At 34.4% G+C, this 24518-nt stretch overlaps 1 non-coding gene across 1 annotated transcript; it reads left to right on the forward strand.

Annotated features, from left to right (window-relative positions):
* The first annotated feature begins 23055 nt into the window (after positions 1–23055).
* On the forward strand, positions 23056–23269 carry LOC136332552 (small nucleolar RNA U3). The gene has a single exon (XR_010730767.1). It is a non-coding gene; the product is annotated as a small nucleolar RNA U3 (small nucleolar RNA).
* Positions 23270–24518: the final 1249 nt, after the last annotated feature.

Here is a 24518-nt window from a genome sequence, read left to right on the forward strand (position 1 = left end):
AATTTATAAATTCAATGCAATACCAATTAAAATACCAATGACTTACTTCAAAGATATAGAACACATATTTCAAAAATTTATATGGAACCAAAAGAGAACACAAATAGCCTCAGCAATTCTGTAAAAGAAGAATAAAGTGGGAGGTATCACACTTCCGGATATCAAGTTATACTACAAGGCCATTGTACTCAAAACAGTCTGGTACTGGCATAAGAACAGGCATATAGATCAATGGAATAGAACTGAGAACCCAGAAATAAACCCCCACCTTTATGGACAACTGATATTTGACAAAGGAGGTAAGAGCATACATTGGAGTAAAGACAGCCTCTTCAACAAATGGTGTTGGGAAAATTAGACAGCTACCTGCAAAAAAATGAAACTAGACCACCACCTTACACCATTCACAAAAATCAACTCAATATGGACAAAAGACTTAAATGTAAGCCGTGAAACCATATACATCTTAAAAGAAAACATAGGCAGTAAGCTCTCTGACATGTCTCGCAGCAATATATTTGCTGATTTGTCTCCACTGGCAAGTGAAATGAGACAGGATAAACAAATGGGACTATATCAAACTAAAAAGCTTCTGCACAGATAAAGACAATAAGAACAGAATAAAAAGACAAACTACACAATGGGAGAATATATTTGACAATTCATCTGATAAGGGGTTAATAACCAAAATTTATAAAGAACTTGTAAAACTCAATACCAGGAAGACAAACAATCCAATCCAAAAATGGGAAAAAGAAATGAATAGACACTTCTCCAAAGAGGACATACAGATGGCCAATAGGCATATGAAAAAATGCTCAACATCACTAATGATTAGAGAAATGCAAGTTAAAACCACAATGAGATATCACCTCACATCAGTCAGAATGGCGCTCATCAACAAAACAACACAGAACAAGTGCTGGTGAAGATGTGGAGAAAAGGGAACCCTCCTGCACTGCTGGTGGGAATGCAGACTGGTGCAGCCACTGTGGAAAACAGTATGGAGTTTGCTTAAAAAATGAAAAATCGAACTGCCTTTTGACCCAGCTATCCCACTGTTAGAAATATACCCCAAGAACACCATAGCACTGTATGAAAAGAAGAAATGCACCCCCATGTTTATGGCAGCATTGTTCACAATAGCAAAGATCTGGAAACAGCCCAAGTAGTCTGTCAGAGGACGAGTGGATTAAATAGCTTTGGAATATATATACTATGGAATACTACTCAGCCCTAAGAAATGATGACATCGGACCATTTACAACAACATGGATGAACCTTGATAACATTATACTGAGCAAAATAAGTAAATCAGAAAAAACTAAGAACTATATGTTTCCATACATAGGTGGGACATAAAAATGAGACTCAGAGACATGGACAAGAGTGTGGGGGTTACAGGGTGGGGGGGAGGAGAGGGAGGGGAGCAGCACAAAGAAAAAAAAAAGATGTCCAACATCATTGTGCATTAAATAAATGGATTTAAAACCAGATTGTGATTTTACTACTTACCCTTAACTGGGAAACAAAAGTAGAAACCATTAAAAGATACCAAGAGCCTGAACCAGTGGTGTGGCAGTAGATAGAGCATCAGACTGAAACATGGAGGACCCAGATCAAAACCCCAATGTCACTGGCTTGATTGAGGGCTCATCTGGCTTGAGCACAGGATCATCAGCTGAGTGCAGGGTCGCTGGCTTGAGCGTGGGATCATAGACATGACCCCATAGTCACCACCTTGAGTCCAAAGGTCATGGGCTTGAGCAAGGGGTCACTTGCTCTGCCGGAGTCTCCTGGTCAAGGCACTATGAGAAAGCAATCAATGAACAACTAAGGTGTCACAGCAAAGAATTGATGCTTCTCATTTCTCTCTCTTTCTTTCTGTCTGTCCTCATCTGTCCCTCTTTCAGACTCTCTGTCTCTGTCAAAGAAAGAATAAAAGATACCAAGAAAGAGCAGCTAGTAATAAGAGTGTTGTGTGAATTGTATGGAAAAATTGTCTTACTGGCATCAACTGTATGGAATGCTGCTCATGGGTTAAGTAGGGAAAGAACTGAGAGTTAATCAATGGATGTAACTTGCTTCTGTATGACAGGGCCCAGCAATGCCTCAAAATATAAATACTAGAAAGCCTGGCAGTCATACGAAATGACCGCTGTTCTAGATATTATAAATTGTAATTGAAATGATTTGTGCAAAGGTGTCTGCTAATTCAAACTGAATTACCCAGGGCAGGTGGCGAGGATTCCCCTTTGCTTAGTGCCCCACGGGGTTTCCCCCTTCTACTTGCTTAATTGCTTAAAGTAGAGTGCAATGAAGGAAACTACTGGTGGTACATTTCTTAAGAGCCACTGCTAGCTCAATAAATAAAGGTGATTTAAATAATAAAATGTTAATTCACATGTCAAAGATCTCTTTGTGTAGATCTTTCCATCATTTTTAAGCTCGTGTCATTTTTTTGCATTTCTCTCCTGCCTTTGTTCAAGGGACTCATTTTGTCGAGACAGGCTTTTTTGTCTTGCATCTGAGGCAAGCCTTGTTTCTCTATACTCATCAGTCTCATTTTGCCGAGAAAGACACATTTGCTCTGCGACTGAAGCAAGCCTTGTCTTTCTCTGCTCAGTGGTTTCTTTTTGTTGAGAAAGCTGTTTTTGTGCAGCTTTAGCTCCTTTTCTCCCCTCTTCAGTGCTGTATTTTCTAGGAGGCATTCTTAAAAGAGATTATGTTAATATGTAGTTTTTATGTAAAACAGATGATTGCCAATGCGAACAAATGTTCACCTTCCCCCTGACCGGCTCAATTTGCATTCAGCCGTGGCAACTTCACTCCATTGGCTAGTACAGTTATGCAAGCAACCAATAAGCTATCGGCAACAAACAGACACTTAAGCCGCATATAATAAAGATAAGGTACAGTAGTAGTCTAACAAAACAGCCCAGGAAATAGTGTCCCTAAGAACATAGGCTTATTAGGAGGTGGAAATTGTGCGCTCCAGTGTGATGTTGCAATATATATAATATATATTATATATTATATATATAATATATATTATATAATATATAATATATATAATATATATGTAAGCTTTATTTCTTTTTGACAGAGTTCCTAAAACTTTTGGAATTTCCAAAGTAATGAAACCAGTAATGTTGTCTTTTGTTATGTTAATGAAGTAACCTTTGGAAAGCAATGAAGTATGGGGGCTGGTGCCAGGAGAGCCAGCCATTACATGGTGGTGTATAGAATCCACCCTCATGCTAGAATTGGGTCCCAGAACTTTTATCTAGTTTCCCAGAAGGTGCAACCTAACAAGAGAGAGTTTTTTTCTCCTAACTCTCTAGGAGAAAAAATGTTCTAATAGGCAACATTCACTGATTTCTTCACCTTAACATACTTCAAGCTATCCAAGTAATGTCATTTACATGGCATTGGGAACAGATGTATATACATTGGTTCTATCACACTAATCCTAACATACAATCTAGAAAGATGTGGTACCAATAGTCATTAAATATGCTATTTAAAAAAGCACATTATGTTGGCCCTGGCCGGTTGGCTCAGTGGTAGAGCATCGGCCTGGCGTGCAAGGGGTCCCAGGTTCGATTCCCGGCCAGGGCACACAGGTGAAGCACCCATCTGCTTCTCCACCCCTACCCCTCTCCTTCCTCTCTGTCTCTCTCTTCCCCTCCCGCAGCGAGGCTCCATTGGAGCAAAGATGGCCCGGGCGCTGGGGCTGGCATAAAATAAACAAAGAAAATCATGATATATAACAATAATGAAGGAAAATTATGATAAAATATGACAAAGATTTTTTAACATCATTTCACAGTACTGTACATATAGCGTACTCAACTTATGACCAAATTATGTTACTACCGGTGTGTCAGAACCAATTGTGGTCATAAGTTGAGCATTAGCTGTATTTTTAAAGTTCTGTAACCTAGCTAGAGTGGCTCTGGTTGCAATAAAGCGATGCCCCAGAGAGGCAGAGCATCGCCCCCTGGTGGGCAGAGCGTTGCCCCCTGGTGGGCGTGCCGGGTGGATCCCGGTCGGGCGCATGCGGGAGTCTGTCTGACTGTCTCTCCCCATTTCCAGCTTCGGAAAAATACAAAAAAAAAATAATAATAATAAAGCACATTGTGTTAAGCAAAAGTTTAAGATAATGCTTTTCTATGGTCCTCTTAAATAGTAGGTATATGTCAACCCTATTGACAAATATCCACTTTATAATGAGAGGATCATTATCTCTATTCATATGGCAAATGGGATGAGAAAAGATGTTCCATTTCCTTCTCAAGTCATTGCAAACTTTCACTTAAATATCTATTTTTCAAATTAGTTTGGGACCACTGTTTTCACATATATTTTTGTAGAAAGACTTTTATGTAGGTAAAACTTTTTATGAACCAATTTTATTATGTCTTTTAGAAAGCAAAATACTGCCATCATTACTATAGCAATAACAACTGAGTACAAATAGGTACCCTTTTATTTTAGTAAGGTCATTATGAAGCTGCATTTGAAATTGCAAGATGTACTTAATTAGTAAAATTCCAAAACCTCTTTCTATAGGTCATGTTTCTTTTGGAAAATGTTCACAATATTACAAAGTATCATATAGATATAGGTTTGAAAAAAATGACCATAACATAAAAAAATGTTACACAACTTATTTTGTATACTTTCTCAATTTTCACACACTCATCAGAAGAACTATAGTCTACATTGTTTCTGAGCCTCTTTGGAAAATCATAAGCTAAAAATTGGATAAGAAGTGGAAAAAAATTGACTCTAGGTATCCTTAGCTATTTAAAGCTATCTTGGATTAAAATTTATAGAAATAAGTAATCAATGGTTTTAGCTTTGAAACACTAACACGATTGTAAAGCAGCATTTTTACTTCAATTTTAAAAATCAAAATATGTAAATTTAAAAGTATGTAAATTTTTAAAAGTCAAAATATGTATTGATTGACTTACGACCTATGCAAGTTACTACCATTCGACTTTAGGACCACAATAGCTAGCCTCAACTGCTCTGCGTCTGACAGCGCAAGCGTTGTCCAGCTGGGCATACGACAGTGCGGACCAGCTTCCAGCAGCACTACCATCTCCGCGTGCACCAATTCAACTGTTATCCCAGATTTGGTACAGCAATTTGTGTTTTGTGTCTTGGATATTTTTCTTCAAACCCCTCCCAAGATATCTACCAAGAGAAAATTGTCTTTGCAAATATTAAATCAGTTGTACTGGTAATGCAATGTTTTACCTAAACCTGATGAATGTAAAAATAAGAAAAAAATGGTGTAGAGATGATACAAATGGCATAAAATAAACAAAGAAAATCATGATATATAACAATAATGAAGGAAAATTATGATAAAATATGACAAAGATTTTTTAACATCATTTCACAGTACTGTACATATAGCGTACTCAACTTATGACCAAATTGTGTTACAACCGGTGTGTCAGAACCAATTGTGGTCATAAGTTGAGCATTAGTTGTATTTTTAAAGTTCTGTAACCTAGCTTTTATATTTGTTTCAGAAAAGAGAATACCATATTTCCCCATGTATAAGATGCACCCTTTTTGAAACATTTGGGGTCTAAAAACTGGGTGCACCTTATACACTGGTCGTGGCATTTCAAATACCATAGAACTGAGGATGAGGCAATGTATGAAGACAGTGATTTGCCATCAGACACAGATGAGGACAAGCTAATGGATGGGAGTTTTGACACTGATGAGGAGTTGTATGAATTTTATGATGAATAAAACGAGTTCAATAACTTTATGTAATACATATTTTTTCAAATTTTGGGCCCCCAAATTAAGGTGCATCTTATACATATGTAAATGTGGGTAGTTTACCACATACTAAGTGGTTTTCCAAAAAAATTCTCTGTAAAACTATATGACATAAAATGAATATATGCCCAATTACCCAATTCTTGGCTCTGGGAGGAAATGGGGAAAAAATAAATAAAGTAGGATGTGTTCCTTTTTTAATATTCATTCCTACAGTGATTCCGTTTTAACATTTCATTAGCAAGAATCACTTTTGGTACTCATATTAGAAACATAAAATATATTTTTATAAAATTGATTTTTTCTTGCTCCTTACATTTACATACAGTACTGAGAAATTCTGAGCTTCCTGGAATGTCTAGTAAAAATTTTAGACATTCCAGTAAAATTTTAAAATGCAAAAGCTTCTGATAATAATGTAAGCTAAGTTAAATAGGTTTAGCCTAAATGAGTTCAAAATCTCCATTTGGTTTATAATGTTTTGTTTTCAAGTGTCATGCACACACCGTCTTTTTTTCTGTGACTGTATAATTTTCTTTTCTTTTTTTTAAAGGGGTAGGTAACCAAATTTACTTAATAAGCTTTCGTGAGAGATAGCTAATAAAATATGACATTAGTGCTATGCAATTGCTTAACCCTTTGAGTAGTAAGGTTTTTTTTTATGTTCGTTGACCCCCAGGAGTGAGTATTTTTTTCAAAAAAATAAAATTAGTTCCAGTTACAGTTTTATTAACTTAAAATCATGTTTGTTTAATAACTAATTTATGAAAACAAAAAGAACATACATTTGCCTTTTCTTAATGTTGTCTTACACATTCTTAAAATAAAAATTTTTGTACAATTGTACTCTGGATGCTCAGGAGGCATGAGGACCTACAGGAATGTTTGTATTACTCAAAGAGTTAATAGTAATATTTTTGTTGTTAAAATGTCTATATTGAATTCTCTTTAATGTTCAAAGACCCTGGCCTCTTTCTGTCCATCTATACCACAATAGTCTCATTATTTCTCAGGGAAATCCAGAGATTTTAAAGTGGCAACCATGACTATTTTATTTTAGTAATGGGAGAAACTGAGGCAAAAAGTATGCCTCACACAGCATGTTGATGGCAGGCATAAGAACAAAACCAACATTTTTAATTTTCCTGCCAAAGCATACTCTAGAAATGAAAGAAAAATTTTGTAACAAAAAAAAAAGAAATGAAAAAGAAATCATATGGTAGTACAATATCACAATTGTTGGGTGTTATGAGGGCTAATTAGTATTTCTAAAAAAAGTCTATAAGTTTTATTTATTGCTAATAATATTTATTATTTAGTAAATGTATAGAGAATTTCTAATGCTTATATATAGAGTAACTACACAAGAATAGATTATGATAAAAAGCACCTATAGAAAGCACACATTATGCCTGACCAGTCGGTGATGCAGTGGATAGTGTGTCAGACTGGGATGCAGAAGACCCAGGTTTGAGACTCCAAGGTCTCCAGCTTGAGCCAATTTCGCTGGCTTGAGCAAGGGGTTACTCAGTCTGCTGTAGCCCCATACTCAAAGTACATCTAATAAAACAATCAATGAACAACTAAGGTGTCACAACAAAAATCTAATGATTCATGCTTCTCATCTCTGTCTGTCCCTATATATCCCTCTCTCTGACTCTCTCTCTCTGTCTCTGTAAAAAAAGAAAAGAAAAGAAAGCACACATTATTATTTAATCTTAATTTTTAACCTATAAATATAGGTAATATAGTATATCACTTTGTAATATAATTATATCACTTCCCCAACCACTCTCAAACACACACAAACACACACACACACACTCACACATACACACACACACCATTCTAATCCCTTTGCCCTAAAAAATTTTTTTTAATAAAATTTAAATTGTTAATTAATGCTGATAGTTTAGCAGAAAGACATCTTCATTACTAATCAACAGATAATAGTGGGTAAGTTTAATATAGTTTATATCTAAGTCCAAAATCTAATGTCCAAACATCCGAAATGTACAGTTTGAGTTTAGTGCTATGTGTGACTGTCTTTGTGGTTCTTTCCCTCGGTTAGGAGGTATGAACAAAGCATTGTCGATTTAATAGAACCTGCTTTGTCCTGCTGAACATAAATAACATGTGTATGACCACAAAATTCTCTCAAAGTATTTTTTACAGAGTTGAATTACCTGTATTTCCCATATTTTACAGGGCTAAAACCTGAAAAATCCCCATAATTGATAAGCATATAGACTATAACAGTTTATTGTAGAGAATCTCTGACAATAAACATATGCAGTCCTTTCCAATGTGAATCTGCTTTATGTAAAACTCAGTATTGTTTTTCAAAACCTCCTAGTTTCATTTCCTCTTCCTTGAATAGCAGTTATAGATTATTTAATTGACATTACTGATGCATTATTTTCTCTCATTCTTGTGATTTTGTTATAGTTCTCTATTTTTGGCAATTGTGTTTTTTCATAAGGTTGGCATTTTAAATTTTACCAAATATTGTATTGTCTATGAATTTAGAACTATGAATTTGAAATTCTTTTTAGTAGAAATTTTTATTTTTACAAATGGGGGGGTTGCATTTTCTTTCTTTTTATAGTATCAGATATAACTTTTTGTTGAAATTTCACATTAAGTATTAGCTATTTTTGTTTACTAGGTTAAAATTTAGACATCATTCCACATACTTGCAAATTTTTATTGCACTGACTCTATTTTATGCTACAATATTTTTTATTGTAGTTAAAGAAAAAAAAAACACATAACTTGAAATCTATCCTCTTAACAAGTGTTTAAGTGTGCAATACAATATTGTTAATTGCTAGCACAATATTGTAAGCAGATTTCTAGAACTTTTTCAACCTGCATTCTTGAAACTTTATATCCATTAGCAACTCCTTATTTCTGTTTCCTAGTGGTTGCTATCTTATCTCCTCTTCTCTGCTTCTGTTTCTCTTATGGCATTTCATTTTGGTCTCTCCGTGGCTTTTATATCTTTCAGTCTTTGATGATTTTACCCCACTCCTTATTTGTTTAAGATAATTAAGAAAAGTATTATTGTGTATATCAAGATCTATAAATATTAATGTATAAATATTCACCACATCATGTAGCAGGCACCTCCCTCTGCTTTTTCAACCCTAATCCTTCCTACTGCCACTAACATTCTAAAAAGGGTTTGTCAAGTCCTTTGGACATTGTTATGAAGACCAAGGCTAATGGGTAAGAGCAAGAACCAGAAGAGCTGAAGATCTATGAGTTAGCACTGGAAAGAACAATTGAGAAACACAGATCCACTGATGGCGAAAAAATGGATTAAGAGCATCAATATCCAATGCGGACTTAACAGAAGGTGGAGCTTTTGAAATTTTTGAAGAGATTCCTTTTTTTATTTTAGTAAGATTTGAAAATATTTTATGATGCATTCTACATCAGCTCCTCTTTGAAATTTTCCAAAGAAGGTTGAAATCAAGATTCAGATTGCTTCTACTTGGTTTTGGTTGATAGACTAATGTTTATTGACTTTAGCTATGTGTATTTTGGGAGTGATTATTTGGACTTTTACATTCAACTGTATACACAAACCAAAATTAACCTTCAAAATTACCACCAAACTATTTCTAAGCAGAGTAGAAGTTAATTTAAAAAATACTCATAATATTTCTTGGAATGTGACAGCATTGTCAGAAGAAATTTCAGAAACTTATTTGAATTATGCTTTTGGAGTACAAAGAGATAATCAGGAATAGATGGTCCAAAAGGGAACTACACTTATGAAGCTTATTAAATCAAGGAAAACTAATAGAATCCTTCACAAAATTGTAAAGTAAATATTGGTTTTTAACCCCTCTTCAGTGGACTGTCATTTTCATAGAAAGTAGAATCCCAATCCTACTGGATGGAAATCGAAGTAAGTGAGATGCTTCCATCCCACATCCTTTCACAGAGAGCTGATACCTTTACTATTTAGGTACCATTGTATGATTATTAACTAATTTCAACCAAAAGAGGGTTATCTTGTCAGAAGATTAATAAGGAAAGAAGTGATGGAAACAAAAACTAACAGAAGATTTGTGCTAGGGCCCTTGACATTTAAATTGCTCTCTCTCTCTCTCTCTCTCTCTCTCTCTTTCTCTCTCTCTCTCACACACACACCTTGCAGAATACATTAAATTGTCTTGTTATTGAATCTGTACAACTGAACTTGTATTATCTTTTCCCACAATGTCTTGTAAATCACCTACCCTTTTCTCTATTAATAGCTTCTTTCTTGCTAACAAAACTCCACCTTTATTGTATATAGCTATATGCCTTGCTGAGGTAAAATGGTGTATGCCAATTATGACAGTCATGTTTTAAATTCCTTAATTTCCTTGGCTATTTGACCAAATATCTCTGAAGGAGGTAAGAGGATATATTTCTGGGAAGCATTTCTTTGCTAATAAAAGGGGAAAATTGTTGTTAGCACTTCCCTTCCCTGTGTGTGTATTTCTGTATTAAGTACAGATACAATGATGTGCTGTCTGAAATAGAAGCACTCATCTTGCAACCACAGGGGACAAACATGTGGAAAGGCAATAGGTTAGTAATGACCTAGTGAAAAGATAAGAAAAGCTGATTCCCTTATTGGAAACCCACTGAGTATGTAGCCTCCATTTGGCACCAGAATGCCCCTGTTGGACTGAAGGCATGAGGGATGGGTATGAATATGGAGGCCACAGAGCTTGCTTTATCATGATTGAGAAATGTTTTTTCCCATTGACCTAGATCTTGTCTTTTTGCCAGCATCCAGATAACTGTGGCAGATAATTTTTTTTTACTTACATGTAAGGTAAAATATTAGATACCTCAGAGTTTTACACACTAATTACTGTTTCAAAGTTTTTTCATGTTATGTGTACATTTTATTCATTGTTTCTAATTGCTGCATAATAGCTCATAAAATATTGTGATTTATGAATTTATGAGAGAATAATTGTGTGGGAGGGTGTTATAAATGCGTGAGTAGGGCTGCTATAAGTATCTATATATATATACTTAATTCGTATATTAGAACCAGATTGCCCTCCAGAAAGGCTTTATCAATCTGCACTCCCACCTGCGATTCATGTTCATATCACCTTCAACATTTGACATTAGTCAGTTTTTCTATTTTTGCCAATATAACAATCAAAAAGTTATGCATCATTTTAGCTCTCAATTGCATTTCTCTTATTACTGATGATTTTGAGCATCTACTAATTTGCTTCTTAGCTTCCCATATTTTCTCTATAAATTGCTACTACTGCTTTTTTTTTCTGCAAACCCTAAAACAACCACATTCATATTCTGCTAGAAATCACACAGAAGATCAACCTTTCTTGAATATGTTTCCCTCATTTAGTAATTTTGCTTAGCATGTCCTTGACCCCTTTTATCCTTTAAACTATTTTAAATGTGATTCTTTACCTAGGCAGATTATTATTAGTAGTATTACTATTATTTTTTTGGTACTGCACTATTACTAGGTTGTATAGATCTATGTTTTGTTATGATTATTAGTTCCTAATAACAGGAACTATTTTTTTCTTCTTTTCCAAGTGAGAGGATTGGAGACAGACAGATTCCCGCATTCACCCTGACCAGGATCCACTTGGTAACCCCCATCTGGCGCTGATGCTTAGCCCATCTGGGGCCATGCTTGCAACCAAGATATTTTTAGTGCCTAAGACAGAGGCTCCAGGGAGCCATACTCAGTGCCTGGGACCAATTCAGCCATAGCTATGGAAGGGGAAGAGAATGCTGGGAGGGGTGGAGAAGCAGATGGTCACTTCCCCTGTATGCCCTGAAAGGGAATCAAACCTGGGACTTCCACATACCATCTGATGCTCTACTGCTGAGCCAGCTGACTAGGGCCAGAAGTTATTTCTTACTCAAAAAAAAAAGTACAGTTGGTTTAAAGATATTTTATAATACAGTGGTTTTCAACCTTGTTCCTCTCATGGCACATAAACTAATTACTAAAATTCTGCAGCACACCAGAACTATATATTTTGCCTGACAAAAAACAAAAACAAAAACAAATAAAAAACAGGTTTAATTTTCATTCATTCATACCAGCAGCTATTGTTGTGTTGGTTGTTGTCGGGTTTTTTTTTTTTAATTTGACAATTTAAGTGGAAAAAGGTCAATGCTCCTAACTAAATGGTTAGGTATTGCATGTTGTAAAAATTCTGGCAGCGCACCAGTTGAAAATGGCTGTTGTAACCAATCATTGGTTTGGATCTCAGCTTACCTTCAGTTTAGGAAACTCCTATAGTAACAGCCATTATATCCTGAAAGAAGTTGTTTTCAGAAAGAAATATAATTACCTTAAACCATTTCCTTTTACTTAAGTATGGAATACACTTGCCCACAGTAGAGAATCTGGCTCTCTTATAGGAACAAACTAACAGTGAACAATGGGGACATACCTACCAATTTTTGTTGGAGCCAGCTTAGCTTTGAGAACTTCTCTGGCAAAGGTATGCCTCATTCACATTTGTCTACTTTAATTCCACATGGTCTGCATTAGAATGAGTGGGTAAACAAATCAAAGAATCTGTTCTCAAGATTTTTACTTCTTAGATATAACCTTATAGCAGTTCTTCCCTCAAAAGCAATAAAGTCTGAAGGTTATTAGACTGTGCTGTGAGGTAACTGTTTGCCTATAGAAGTTAATGGACTATTACAGGTAAGCAAAGTTAAATATCAGAGTCTAGCATCAATTTCTATAAATCAGAATATTTTTCAAGGAGCTGAGCTCCATCTCCTAGTCCCCCATCTTTAAATGAAACTTACACATTTGCACATTGAAAACAATATTTCCATTTAATTATTGGTATCTCAAGTATTTGAATCAAAAGATGTGAGATAAGAGGAGAAAGAAGGGGGAGAATTGCTTTTGGAGGCACATGCAAAAGATAGCCTGGAGTGAAGCAGAATATTCTGCTTGGAATTAAAAAGGAGACTGGAGAGGAGAGAGTAGGAATAAACATTTATAGATTTTGACCAGAGTTTAGCATATATGAGAAAAATAAGTTTAGAATATTATCTTATGTAAGTATTATAGAAAACTAAAAATGATGTAAAATATGGTGAATAAGTGCAAGATTTTGGTACAAAAGCAGTTTAACAAGAATTATATTTGAGAAGTTCATTTTAGCAGTTTTCTGTGGCATGAGTTTATGTAGATTAAAACCAGAAATAAGGACACTCTTTGGCAGAGAGTATTTTCTGTTCAGCTGAGAGGGCAGAAGTGGTGATGGCACTGAGAATGGAAATAAAGTGATGGCAGATGCTGTGGAATTTGTAAACTCTCAGACGATAGAAAAAGGAGAGAAAAGAATTTATGCCTTCTAGGTTTTAAATATGAATTGCTGAAAATACAGTGGTTTTATAAAAAAGACAACAATTTTCATAAGTAAATGCTTAAGTCTGATTTAGTATCAACAGTTTATTGTGGTAATACAGTGTTTGAATGTAAGTATTTATTTGGCCTTTAAAAACAAGGATAATGTGTAAATAGAATGGTTGGACTAGATTTACTCTCAATAAACATTATCTTAGAATTAGTAATCTGTGATCAAAGGTAAGGCTGTAGAGGAAAAAAATATAAAGAAAGAAAAGAAACTCTTTGGGAAATGCCCTTATTTAGGGAGGAACACCTTTTTGCTCCATATTTTGATACAGACTTAGTATTATTAACTCTATGTCACTGGAAAGTAAAGGAAAGTTGTACTTACCATTGACAAAATAAATTCAGTGATATTTTGTGAAGGATACTTTAGTTATAAAAAAAATTTAATAGTGTACTGTTTTCACTGAGGAATATTATAAATTATTGTTTCTTCTAATTTTTAAAAAAATTTATGTATAATTAGCCTGATCTGTGGTGGCACAGTGGATAAAGCTTCAACGTGGAACACTGAGGTCACTGATTTGAAACCCTGGGCTTACCTGGTGGAAGCACATGTAAGAGTTGATGCTTCCTGCTCCTCCATCCTTCTCTTCCTCTCTCCTTTCTAAAATGAATAAATAAAATCTTAATATATATATATATATGTTAAGATTAAATGCCAAATAAATGCAACAACAACAAAAAAATTGAAGTTTAATTGACATAACATTTAGACTAACTTCAGGTATACAACATAACTTATTTTTGTATACATTATAAAAATGATCACAGTAATAAGTCTAGTAAGCATCTGTCAACATATATAGTTACTAAATAATTTTTTCTTGTAGTGAAGACTTTTAAGATTTATTCACTTAGCAACAGTTAAATTTGCAATATAGCATTATTAACTATAGTCACCATGCTGTACATTAAATCACCATGACTTATTTTATAAGTAAAAGTTAATACCTTTTGATGCCCTTCAACCATTTTACCTCCATCCACCACTCCCTCTAGTGACCCCCAATCTGTTCTCTGTATCTATGAACTTGATATTTCATTTTGTTTTTTTTTAGATTTTATAAATAAGTGAAATCATATGGTATTTGCCTTTCTCTGACTTACTTCATTTAGAACAATGTCCTTGAGGTACAACAATTTTGTTGCAAATGGAAAGAATTCCTTCTTTTTATGGCTTAATAGTATTCCATGGTGTTTGTGTATGTATGTGCATATTTCACATATTTATCCATTTAATAATTGATTAACTTAGGTTGTTTTGACACTTTAGCTATTAGAAATAATGCTGCATAGAAAGAACATGGGATTGTATGTATCTTTTCAATCAATGTTTTTTGTTTTATTTGAACAAATATCTAGAAGTGGAATTGCTGGATAAAGTGGTAGTTTTATTTTAAGTTTTGAGAAAACTTCATACTATCTTTCATAGTATCTGAACAAAGTTTCATTATTTCCACCAACAAAGCATATGGTTTCCTTTCTCTTGATAACCTTTGTTATTTTCTTCTCTTTTAGATAATAGCCATTTTAACAAGAATGATGTGATATTTCATTATGGTTTTGATTTGCATTTCCTTGATAATTAGTGATGTTGAGATCTTTACATGTGCCTGTTGGTCATCTGTAAGTTTCTATTGAAAAAATTGTCTATTCAGGTTCTCTGCCTATTTTTTAAATGGATTGGTTGGTTGTTTTTGCCACTTTGTTATATGAGTTTTTAAATTATTTTGGATATTAACCCTGTATCTGATGTATTATTTACAAATATTTTCTACCATTCAGTAAATTCCCTTTTTATTTTGTTGATGATTTCCTTTGTTATGCAGCATTTTGTTATTTTATTTTTAGTTTGATATAGTCCCATTTTTATTGTTTTTTTTGTCTTTGCTTTTAAAATTATATCTATAAAATCAAATAATATCATGTTGCTTACTGTCTATGATTTATTTTAGAATATTTAGGCTTTAGGTCTTACATTAAAATCTTTAATTCATTTTTAGTTAATTTGTGTATGGTATAAGGTAGTAGTACATTTTTATTCTTTAGCATGTGGCTGTCATTTTCCCAGTATCATTTATTGAAAAATTGTCCTGTTCTCATTGTATATTCTTGCCTTCTTTCTCATAAATTAATTGATTATATATGTATAAGTTTATATTTGAGCTCTGTATTTTGCACAATTGGCCAATGTTTCTATTTTTATGTCAATACCATTCTGTTTTGATTACTATAACTTAGTAACATAGTTTGAAATCAAGGGAAGTTATGCCTCCAACTTTGTTTTTTTTCTCAAAATTTCTTTGGCTATTTGTGATCATATGAATTTTGGTATTGTTTGTTCTATTTTTGTGAAAAATGACATCAAAACTTTGATAGAGATTACATTGAATCTGTAGATTAGTTTGTGTGCTATGGATATTTTATTTTATTATGTTTTTAAATTTAGACACTAAATTTAATAGTGTGACATTGATCAATAATAGTACATAGGTTTCAAGGAAACATTTCTATAGCATTTGAGCTGTTGATTGCATTGTGAGCCCATCATCCAAGTAAAATCGTTTTCCATCACCATATTCATCCCTCTTTATTCTCCTCCTTCTGGTAACTACTTTATTTTGATTTATGTCTATAAGTCTCTGTTTTATATTCCACATAGGTGTCAAATCATATAGTTCTTAGTTTTTTCTGATTTACTTATTTCATTTAGTATAATGACCTCAACATTTATCCATGATGTCATAAATGGACATTTTAACAATGTTAATTTTTTTCCATCAATGAGCACAGAATATATTTTTATTTATTTGTGTCATTTTCAATTTCTTTTATCAAATTCTTGTAGTTTTGCAAGTACAGATCTTTCACTAACTTGGTTAAAATTATTCCTAGCTGTTTTATTCATTTTAATGCAATTGAAAATGGAATTGTTTTCTGAATTTCTCTTCTGATAGTTTATTGTTAGTGTACAGAAATTCAACAGATTTTATATATTGACTCTCTATCTTGCAGCCTTACTGAATTTGTGAGTTTTAATAGGTTTTGGAATAGTTTTTTAGGTTTTCTATATATAATGCCATGTCATTTACAAATAGTGACAGTATATTCCTTTCTTTCTGATTTGCATTTATTTCCTTTCTTTTTCTTGCCTAACTCCTTTGGCCAATAATTTCCAATATTATACTGAATAAAAATGAACACACTTGTTTTGTTCTTTATCTTACTAGAAATATTTTTAGCTTTTCACTATTAACTATGATGTTAGTTGTGGGCTTGTCATGTGCGACCCTTGCTTTTTTTGAGATATGTTCTCTTATACCCACTTTGATGGAAGTCTTCATCATTAAAAGATGCCTAATTTTGTCAGATATATTTATTGAGATGCTTATATAATTTCTTCTCCTTCATTTTGTACTGTCTGGTGCCCTTATAATGCTAATGTTGCTTGGCATCTCCCTGTTTGATTATGTCCTATAAGTCCCTTAAGCTATGCTCACTTTTAAAAAAATTCATTTTTCTTTTTGGTGCTCTGATTGAGTTTCAATTCCCTGTCTTCAGTATAGCTGATCTATTCTTCTGCTTCATCTGGTGTATTGTTGAACTCCTCTAATTTATTTTTCAGTTTAATTATTATATTCTTTAGCTTTGTGACCCATTATTTATTTTCTTATATTTTCTGTCTCTGTTGAGGTTCTCACAATGTTAATTCATTAATCTCTAAAGTTTGATGAACAACTCTATGACCATTACTTTGATGTATTTATCAATTAAGTTACTTATCTCTGCTGCATGAAGGCAATTTATACTGAGGTTTTATTTTATTTTATTTGGAACATATTTCTGTGTTTTCTCAATTTGCTTGATTCTCTGTACTTGTTTGTATGTATTAGATAAAACAGACATCTCTCCCCGTCTTGAAGGAGTGGTCTTGTGTGGGAGATGAAACATTACTAAAAGTTGCCCTAAATCTTGGTTGTCTTTCTATTTTTTGTGATGGTTTAAGCAGCAGCCCATTTTATTTTTTATAGCTGTCAGTTGTTGAGTGGGTACCAAGACTTGTCAGTGTACCAAAAGGGAGGGTTTCAGTAAATACCTTGTTTCAGGATGACTGGGAGCCAGAACTTCAGAAAGCAGTTTTCAAAGCATGTGAATATATAGAGTTCTGTCGGACTGAAATCAGAAACCCTTCTGGCCTTCAAACTCGGTGATTAGGAGGTATTCCCTGAATGGCAGTTGCAAAACTCAGGCCTCCAGGAGATATCAGCAAGCTGTAGTGAGGCACAGGGAGAGCAAAAAGATGATATTCTTTGGCCTATGTTCCCTAAAACCACTTCTGTAGGATTTAGATGTGTGGCAAACCTGAAACCTGCTCCACGGGCTAAAACTGTAAGACAAGTAAATAGGCCTCTTTCACAGAAAGACACAGATTATTTCAATCTGCAATCTGTAGAGGCTTGCCAAGAGCTATCTCTGTGATTGTTACCCATGGGTCCTAGGAATGCAAGCCCTTTGGCTTCCAGAGCTAAACCATCAGTGGCTGTCCCCTGGGCTTCACTGCAAAAATCATTGCCCCAAGTGTAAAAACCAGGGTCCCAGACATATGGGACCTCTGGGGAGTACTAACATTGTGGAGCATGGCAAGGGCAAGTGTAAAGATGGAACCCACTGAGAAAATAAAATAATGGCACCTGCCTGCTTTCACAAGGCAAAGAGTACAAAGGTGGTGCCTGCTAGTTGGAGGATAAAAGTGGCACCCACTGAGGAAAAAATGTCACCCATTGGCTTTAGCAAGGTAGAGGGAGAATATGAAAATGGCACCCACTAGTGCCTTCACCCCACAGAGTATCCCAACAGGTCCCTGCTCTGCTGGCTGACACTTTAAGATTAGCAAATGATTCTCTTTTATGTCTAGTCTGGGTGCTTTTCCAATGGCTGCTTCTGCACTGGATTCTGGGGAAAGTAAGACTGCAAGCAAGCCCTTTATTCATTCATTTATTTTTTTTTAATTCTTTCAATTACAATTAACTTTGATATTATTCTGTATTTCAGATGGCAAACACTTTAAAAGCAGACTCTCAGTTCACTATAGTCCTTTGGTCTTGTGGACAGTTGCTGATGTGGGGTTTAAATCTTTTGTTGCTTCTCAGGGAGAAGGTCCAGATTTGTGAGTTTCCTACTGATTGTGGGTCACTGCGCTGGGGTTGGAGTTTATGGCAAAACCACATCTCATCCCTTCCTAAATACCTCAATATGGCACTTTCCTCATCTGCTGATGTTAAAGAGTTGTTCAGCCAGTTTTCAGGTTTTCCTCAATGAGAATTTTTCAATACGTAGCTGTAAATTCAGTGTATCTGTAATAGGAGTTGGTTTAGTATCTTACGTCATTATCTTAGAACACTCAATCTACCCATTGTTGTTTTTGCATACAAAGAAAAAATCAAATTATTGGCTTAATTTTGAAAAAAATTGGTACCATCATAAAATTAGTATAAAAATTGTAACTTTTATTTTTAGAAACTTCGTAAACTCTATTATGTAATACAATAGTTGTGTGCTTGGGGGAAGTGAGTTACTTAACAGTTATAGCAGAGTATGTTATATATTATTCATCAAGTTAATGTCTTTTTATCTACAGCTACTCATATGAAATTTAGTTTCACAAAGATTAAGTTCATTTGGCACTCAGAATGAATCTTCTAAGACCAATTGCAGAAGTTGATTTTATTAATTGAATCAACATATTTTCTCTAATTAAACACTATTATATCCCAGATACTCTTAGAGGCAATAGACAGTCATTCTTTAACTTTGGTTGGTAGAACTATCACCTGCCTAATTTGTTAAAAATCAGATTTATAGTGTAAATGTTGTTATTCTTTGATTCATAAAGTTTTAGTTGTTAGAGTAGTATGCCCATAATTCTACAATTTTAGTGTGAAACTATGGGTAATTTTTTCAAAGGTTCTCTATAAAAAGCAGTGGCTGGGCCCTGGCCAGTTGGCTCAGTGGTAGAGCGTCGGCCTGGCGTGCAGAAGTCCCGGGTTCGATTCCCGGCCAGGGCACACAGGAGAGGCGCCCATCTGCTTCTCCACCCCTCCCCCTCTCCTTCCTCTCTGTCTCTCTCTTCCCCTCCCGCAGCCGAGGCTCCATTGGAGTAAAAGATGGCTCAGGCGCTGGGAATGACTCCTTGGCCTCTGCCCCAGGCGCTAGAGTGGCTCTGGTCGCGACAAAGCGACGCCCCAGATGGGCAGAGCATCGCCCCCTGGTGGGTGTGCTGGGTGGGTCCTGGTCAGGCGCATGCGGGAGTCTGTCTGCCTCCCCATTTCCAGCTTCAGAAAAATACAAAAAAAAAAAAAAAGAAAAGAAAAAGAAAGAAAAAGCAGTGGCTGAAGAACGAGAAGGCAAATAAGGCTCAGAACCTGAGTACAGTACCTAATATGTAGAGCAAACATGCAAACTGGTAACTGTTATAGAATGTGATTCTATAGAAATATGCATGTTGAAATCTGTGAGTAGTATGAGTTGAAATATATACAATCTATACCAGTAAGGGAAAAGAAGGGCATTTTTAATTATATTCAGTGTAATTGCAGAAATCACTCATAAATGTTTGTCTTTTGTGTAATATCTAAAATTATGGTCAAAGTGAAAGATATTCTAAATAAAATGTCCAAAATATAGAAATATAAATCAGTACAGTATGTTGTTAACATCATATGTATTCAAAACCCACTGCAGTTTTTTTTAGTTGGGTGTGATCAAAGATGAAAGATGTCTTTTTGGAAGTTTGAATTTATGTTATATGCACAGGAAGCAATGGAAGGCTTAGAGGCAAAGTAGTGATATTATCATGGCTGTATTTCAGGAAGTTCACTAGCAATAGTGAAGTGATTTACATAAGCATTGACAAGACGTCTCTGTAGCTTGAACATCTTTGAATGCTACAGTTTAATCATCACTAAAAAACAAAACAAAGTCATGCAAACCTCTGTTTATTTAACAAGTAATTTGCTTCAGAAATTTTGATTAGAAAAATGATCTCCAAACTCATTCAAAAATTTGAATTCAAGCAAAGACTTTTTCCCAATAAAAGCTTACATAGAACTGTAAAAGTTATTTAAAATATTTTTCCTTTTTATTGAATTTATCAGGATGACACTGGTTAACAAAATTATACAGGCCTTAAGTGTACAATTTTACAACACAATACCTGTACACTCTAAAGAACTGTAAAAGTTAAAACAGAACAATGGAGCTGCTCTGCTTATAGTAGGTGCTGTAAGAGGGACAGTCAAGGCTCTTTCCCATCTCACTTCCTGGTGTGGCTGACTCTTTAGGAAACTATGAGATCTTAGGCTGTGAAATAGTTTACTAATGACTAGATGAAAGCACTCTGCAATCATTTTAAGCTTTTCATATTTAGATTATTATTTAGAACATAAATTAAGATGACCACAGCACCATTGTTTTTAGAACAAAACCTTCATGCTTTTTTTTTTTTTTTTTTTTTTGTATTTTTCTGAAGCTGGAAACGGGGAAGACAGTCAGACAGACTCCCGCATGTGCCCGACTGGGATCCACCCGGCATGCCCACCAGGGGCGATGCTCTGCCCATCCAGGGCATCGCTCTGTTGTGACCAGAGCCACTCTAGCACCTGGGGCAGAGGCCAAGGAGCCATCCCCAGTGCCTGAGCCATCTTTTACTCCAATGGAGCCTCGGCTGCGGAAGGGGAAGAGAGAGACAGAGAGGAAGGAGAGGGGGAGGGGTGGAGAAGCAGATGGGCACTTCTCCTGTGTGCCCTGGCCAGGAATCGAACCCGGGACTTCTGCACGCCATGCCAACGCTCTACCACTGAGCCAACCAGCCAGGGCCCCTTCATGCTATTTATAAGGAAAATCTGCTGACCAGGTGGTGGCGCAGTTGATAGAGGATCGTACTGGGATGCGGACGACCCAGGTTTGAGACCCTGAGGTCACCAGCTTGAGTGTGGGCTCATTTGGTTTGAGCAAAAAAGTTTATCAGCTTGAGCAAGGGGTTACTTGGTCAACTGTAGCCCCACAGTCAAGGCACATATGAAAAAGCAATCAATAGACAACAAAGGTGTTACAACAAAAACCTGATGATTGATGCTTCTCATCTCTCTCCATTCCTGTCTGTCTGGCCCTATCTATCCCTCTCTCTGACTCTCTCTCTGTCTCTGTAAAAAAAAAAAAAAAAAAAAAAACACCAAAAAATTATAAAAAACACAATATAAGAAAAATCTGTTTCAATATATTTTGTATATCTATATGACATTTACAATATAAGGTGAAAGGCTGATAAAGAAGATATAAGGTATTATTACAAGTTTTCATAGAATTTAGACATTATAATTTTTAGATGTTTAAATGCATATTTAAAAATAGACTGAATTATGAAAAAAACATCTATGTATTTTTATATTTTTTAAATATATTTAGCAAATACAGATTTCACTAGCTCCAATCTCTGAAACAAATCACTACCCTTTTCTTTTAAGCCTTGGTCTTTTGTGTCTTTCAGTGTAAATTTTACAATAATAGCCTAATCATTTTTAACTCCTTTGGTATTTATTGCAAGGACATTAATTCTGATGGACTCATTTAGTATTAATGTGGATGTCATAAGTACTTCAGCAGGAATAGAATTTCTACTGGAATTCAGCATTAATTATCCAGGTCATTACTTCAAAGTGTTACTCTTTCCTTTTAGAACAGCGGCACTTCAGCTTATGTTTTCCTGCAAAGCACATCAAAGCTTTTTTTCTGTTAAAAGGGGCATTTCCAAGTACTTGAATCAACTGAGCGAAAGTTGTGGAAGTGAACAGGACATGGTACACAATGTGTGGTAATTATTAGACAACTGATTGATAAAAGCTGATGTTCTAATTGAACATTCTGGGTCTCTATGAGAGTTTAAATTGAATAACGGACATGATTACACTTTAAATTTTTCTGAAGCATAAAGGAGCAAAAACATTAAGTAAAAGGTTCAATAAATGCTGTTGAAAAACCTGGACAGATACATGCAAAAAAGTGAAAGTGGATCACTTTCTTAAACCATATAAAAGTATAAATGCGAAATGAATTAAAGACTTATGTAAGACCCAAAACCATAGAACTTTTAAGAAAAAATAGGAAGTAAACTTTTTGACATCACTCAGTAAATATTTTTGGATATGCTTCTTTAAGTAAAGAAATCAAAAGAAATCAAACAAATGGGACCACATCAAACTAAAATGTTTTGCACAGTGAAGAAAACCATAAACAAAATGAAAAGACAATGAAATAGGTGAATATATTCATCAATAATACATTGATAAGAGGTTAATATTCAAAATGTTTAAAAAGCTCAAATAACTAAACATAAAAAAAAAAGAAAACAGCAAGTAATTCAAATAAAAACTGGTCAAAAGACCTGAATAGACATTTCTCCAAAACCGACATAGAGATGTTTAATAGAAATATGAAATGATGCTCAACCTCTCTAATAATCAGAGAAATGCAAATTAAAATCACAAGGAGATATAACATTATACCTGTCAGAATAGCTATCATTAATAAATCAACAAGTGTTTGTGAGGATTTGAAAAAAAGGAAACTGTTTTATACTGTTGAAGTGATTGCAAATTTGTATAGACATCATAGGAAACAATATGGAAATTTCTCCAAGAAATAAAAATAATAATAAGAGAGCCACCATATGACTCAGCACTTTTATTGCTGGATATTTATCTGAAGAAACTCAAAACACTAATTTGAAAGATAAATGCAAGACTATACTTTCAGGGATCATTTCTATAGTTTGTTACTAGAGAAGTTTCTCTGATCGTGTAGAGTACCCGAAACCACGAGGAGGAGTTGCAGTGTTCTCTCCTGAGCGTGAAGCCGGCTCTTGGTGTTGTTTGTGCAACTGCCTTTTGCCATTGATGATCGTTCTTCTCTTCCTTTGGGAGAGTAAGAGGGAGAGAACGCAGTCTGAGTGGTAAAAAAAAAAAAAAAAAAAAAAAAAGATAAATGCACCCCTATGTTTATTGCAGCATAATATAGAATAGCCAAGATATGGAAGCACTCTAAAGTGTCCATCAACAGGCAAATGGAAAAAAGAGTGGTACATATATAAAACAAAATATTAATTGGTATGACAAAGAATGTAATCTTATAATTTGCAACAATATGAATGGACCTAGAGAGTATTATATGTAGTAATTAAATCAGACAAAGAAAGACAAATGCCATTTGATTTCACTTATATGTGAAATATAATTAACAAAATAAACTACAAACAAAATAGAAATAAAAACAAACATATTGCAGATACAAAGAACAAACTGATGGTTGCCAGACCTGGGGGTTAGGAGAGTTGGGAGGATGGGTGAAAATGGTAAAGGGATTAAGAGGTACAAACTGCCAGTTGTACATGTAGTCATGGGGATGTAAAGTACAGCATAGAAGATATAGTCAATAATATTATAATAACTATGTATGGTATCAGATGGATACTAGACTTATTGGAGTGATCACTTTGTGAGTTATGTAAATGTCTAAGCACTATATTCTATACTTGAAACTAATATAATATTTTATGTAAGCTGTAATTAAAACATAAAAATAAAAAACCCGAAAAGAGCTTCCAATAAATTCTTCGATTTCTCATGGAAATTTAAAAAAATACACCTCTAAAACTATAGAAATTGGTGTATTAATCAGGAACTATCTTGGACTATAAATACTTGTATATTCAAAACTGAAAGTATTTTTTAATAGTAAAAAGATTTGTTTGAATTTTGTGGTACTTGTCTACAACAATATAAATTTCTTATTATGATTTTATTACAGTAATCTAACATGCTTTTCAGTAACTTAGAATAGTTATTTTTACCTCCATTCATGGTCAAACTATTGTTCATTAAAATAACCAGGATTTTAAGTGTTTTAACTATATTACTAGAATTTCTTATCACATGTCTTTATGAAAAGAATTGACTTGATAAAATGAAAATTATTTTAAACCTATATAAATGGAAGAAAATAAATTCACTTTTTCTCTAGTAACCTCTCAGTAACTAATTTTCTAAAGCATTAGGTCATTACAGCAAATGCCTTTTTATTCTGAGTTTTATTTAAAGCTAGATCCACTTTTCCGTTATCCCTTAAAAGTGACATTTCGATTTTTAACTTAAGTATAGGTATTACATCTTTAGTTTCAAAATAATTCCAGGTGTTCTCTTTATAA

Source organism: Saccopteryx bilineata, chromosome 3 (assembly GCF_036850765.1).
Source record: "Saccopteryx bilineata isolate mSacBil1 chromosome 3, mSacBil1_pri_phased_curated, whole genome shotgun sequence".
In the NCBI taxonomy this organism is placed as follows: domain Eukaryota; kingdom Metazoa; phylum Chordata; class Mammalia; order Chiroptera; family Emballonuridae; genus Saccopteryx; species Saccopteryx bilineata.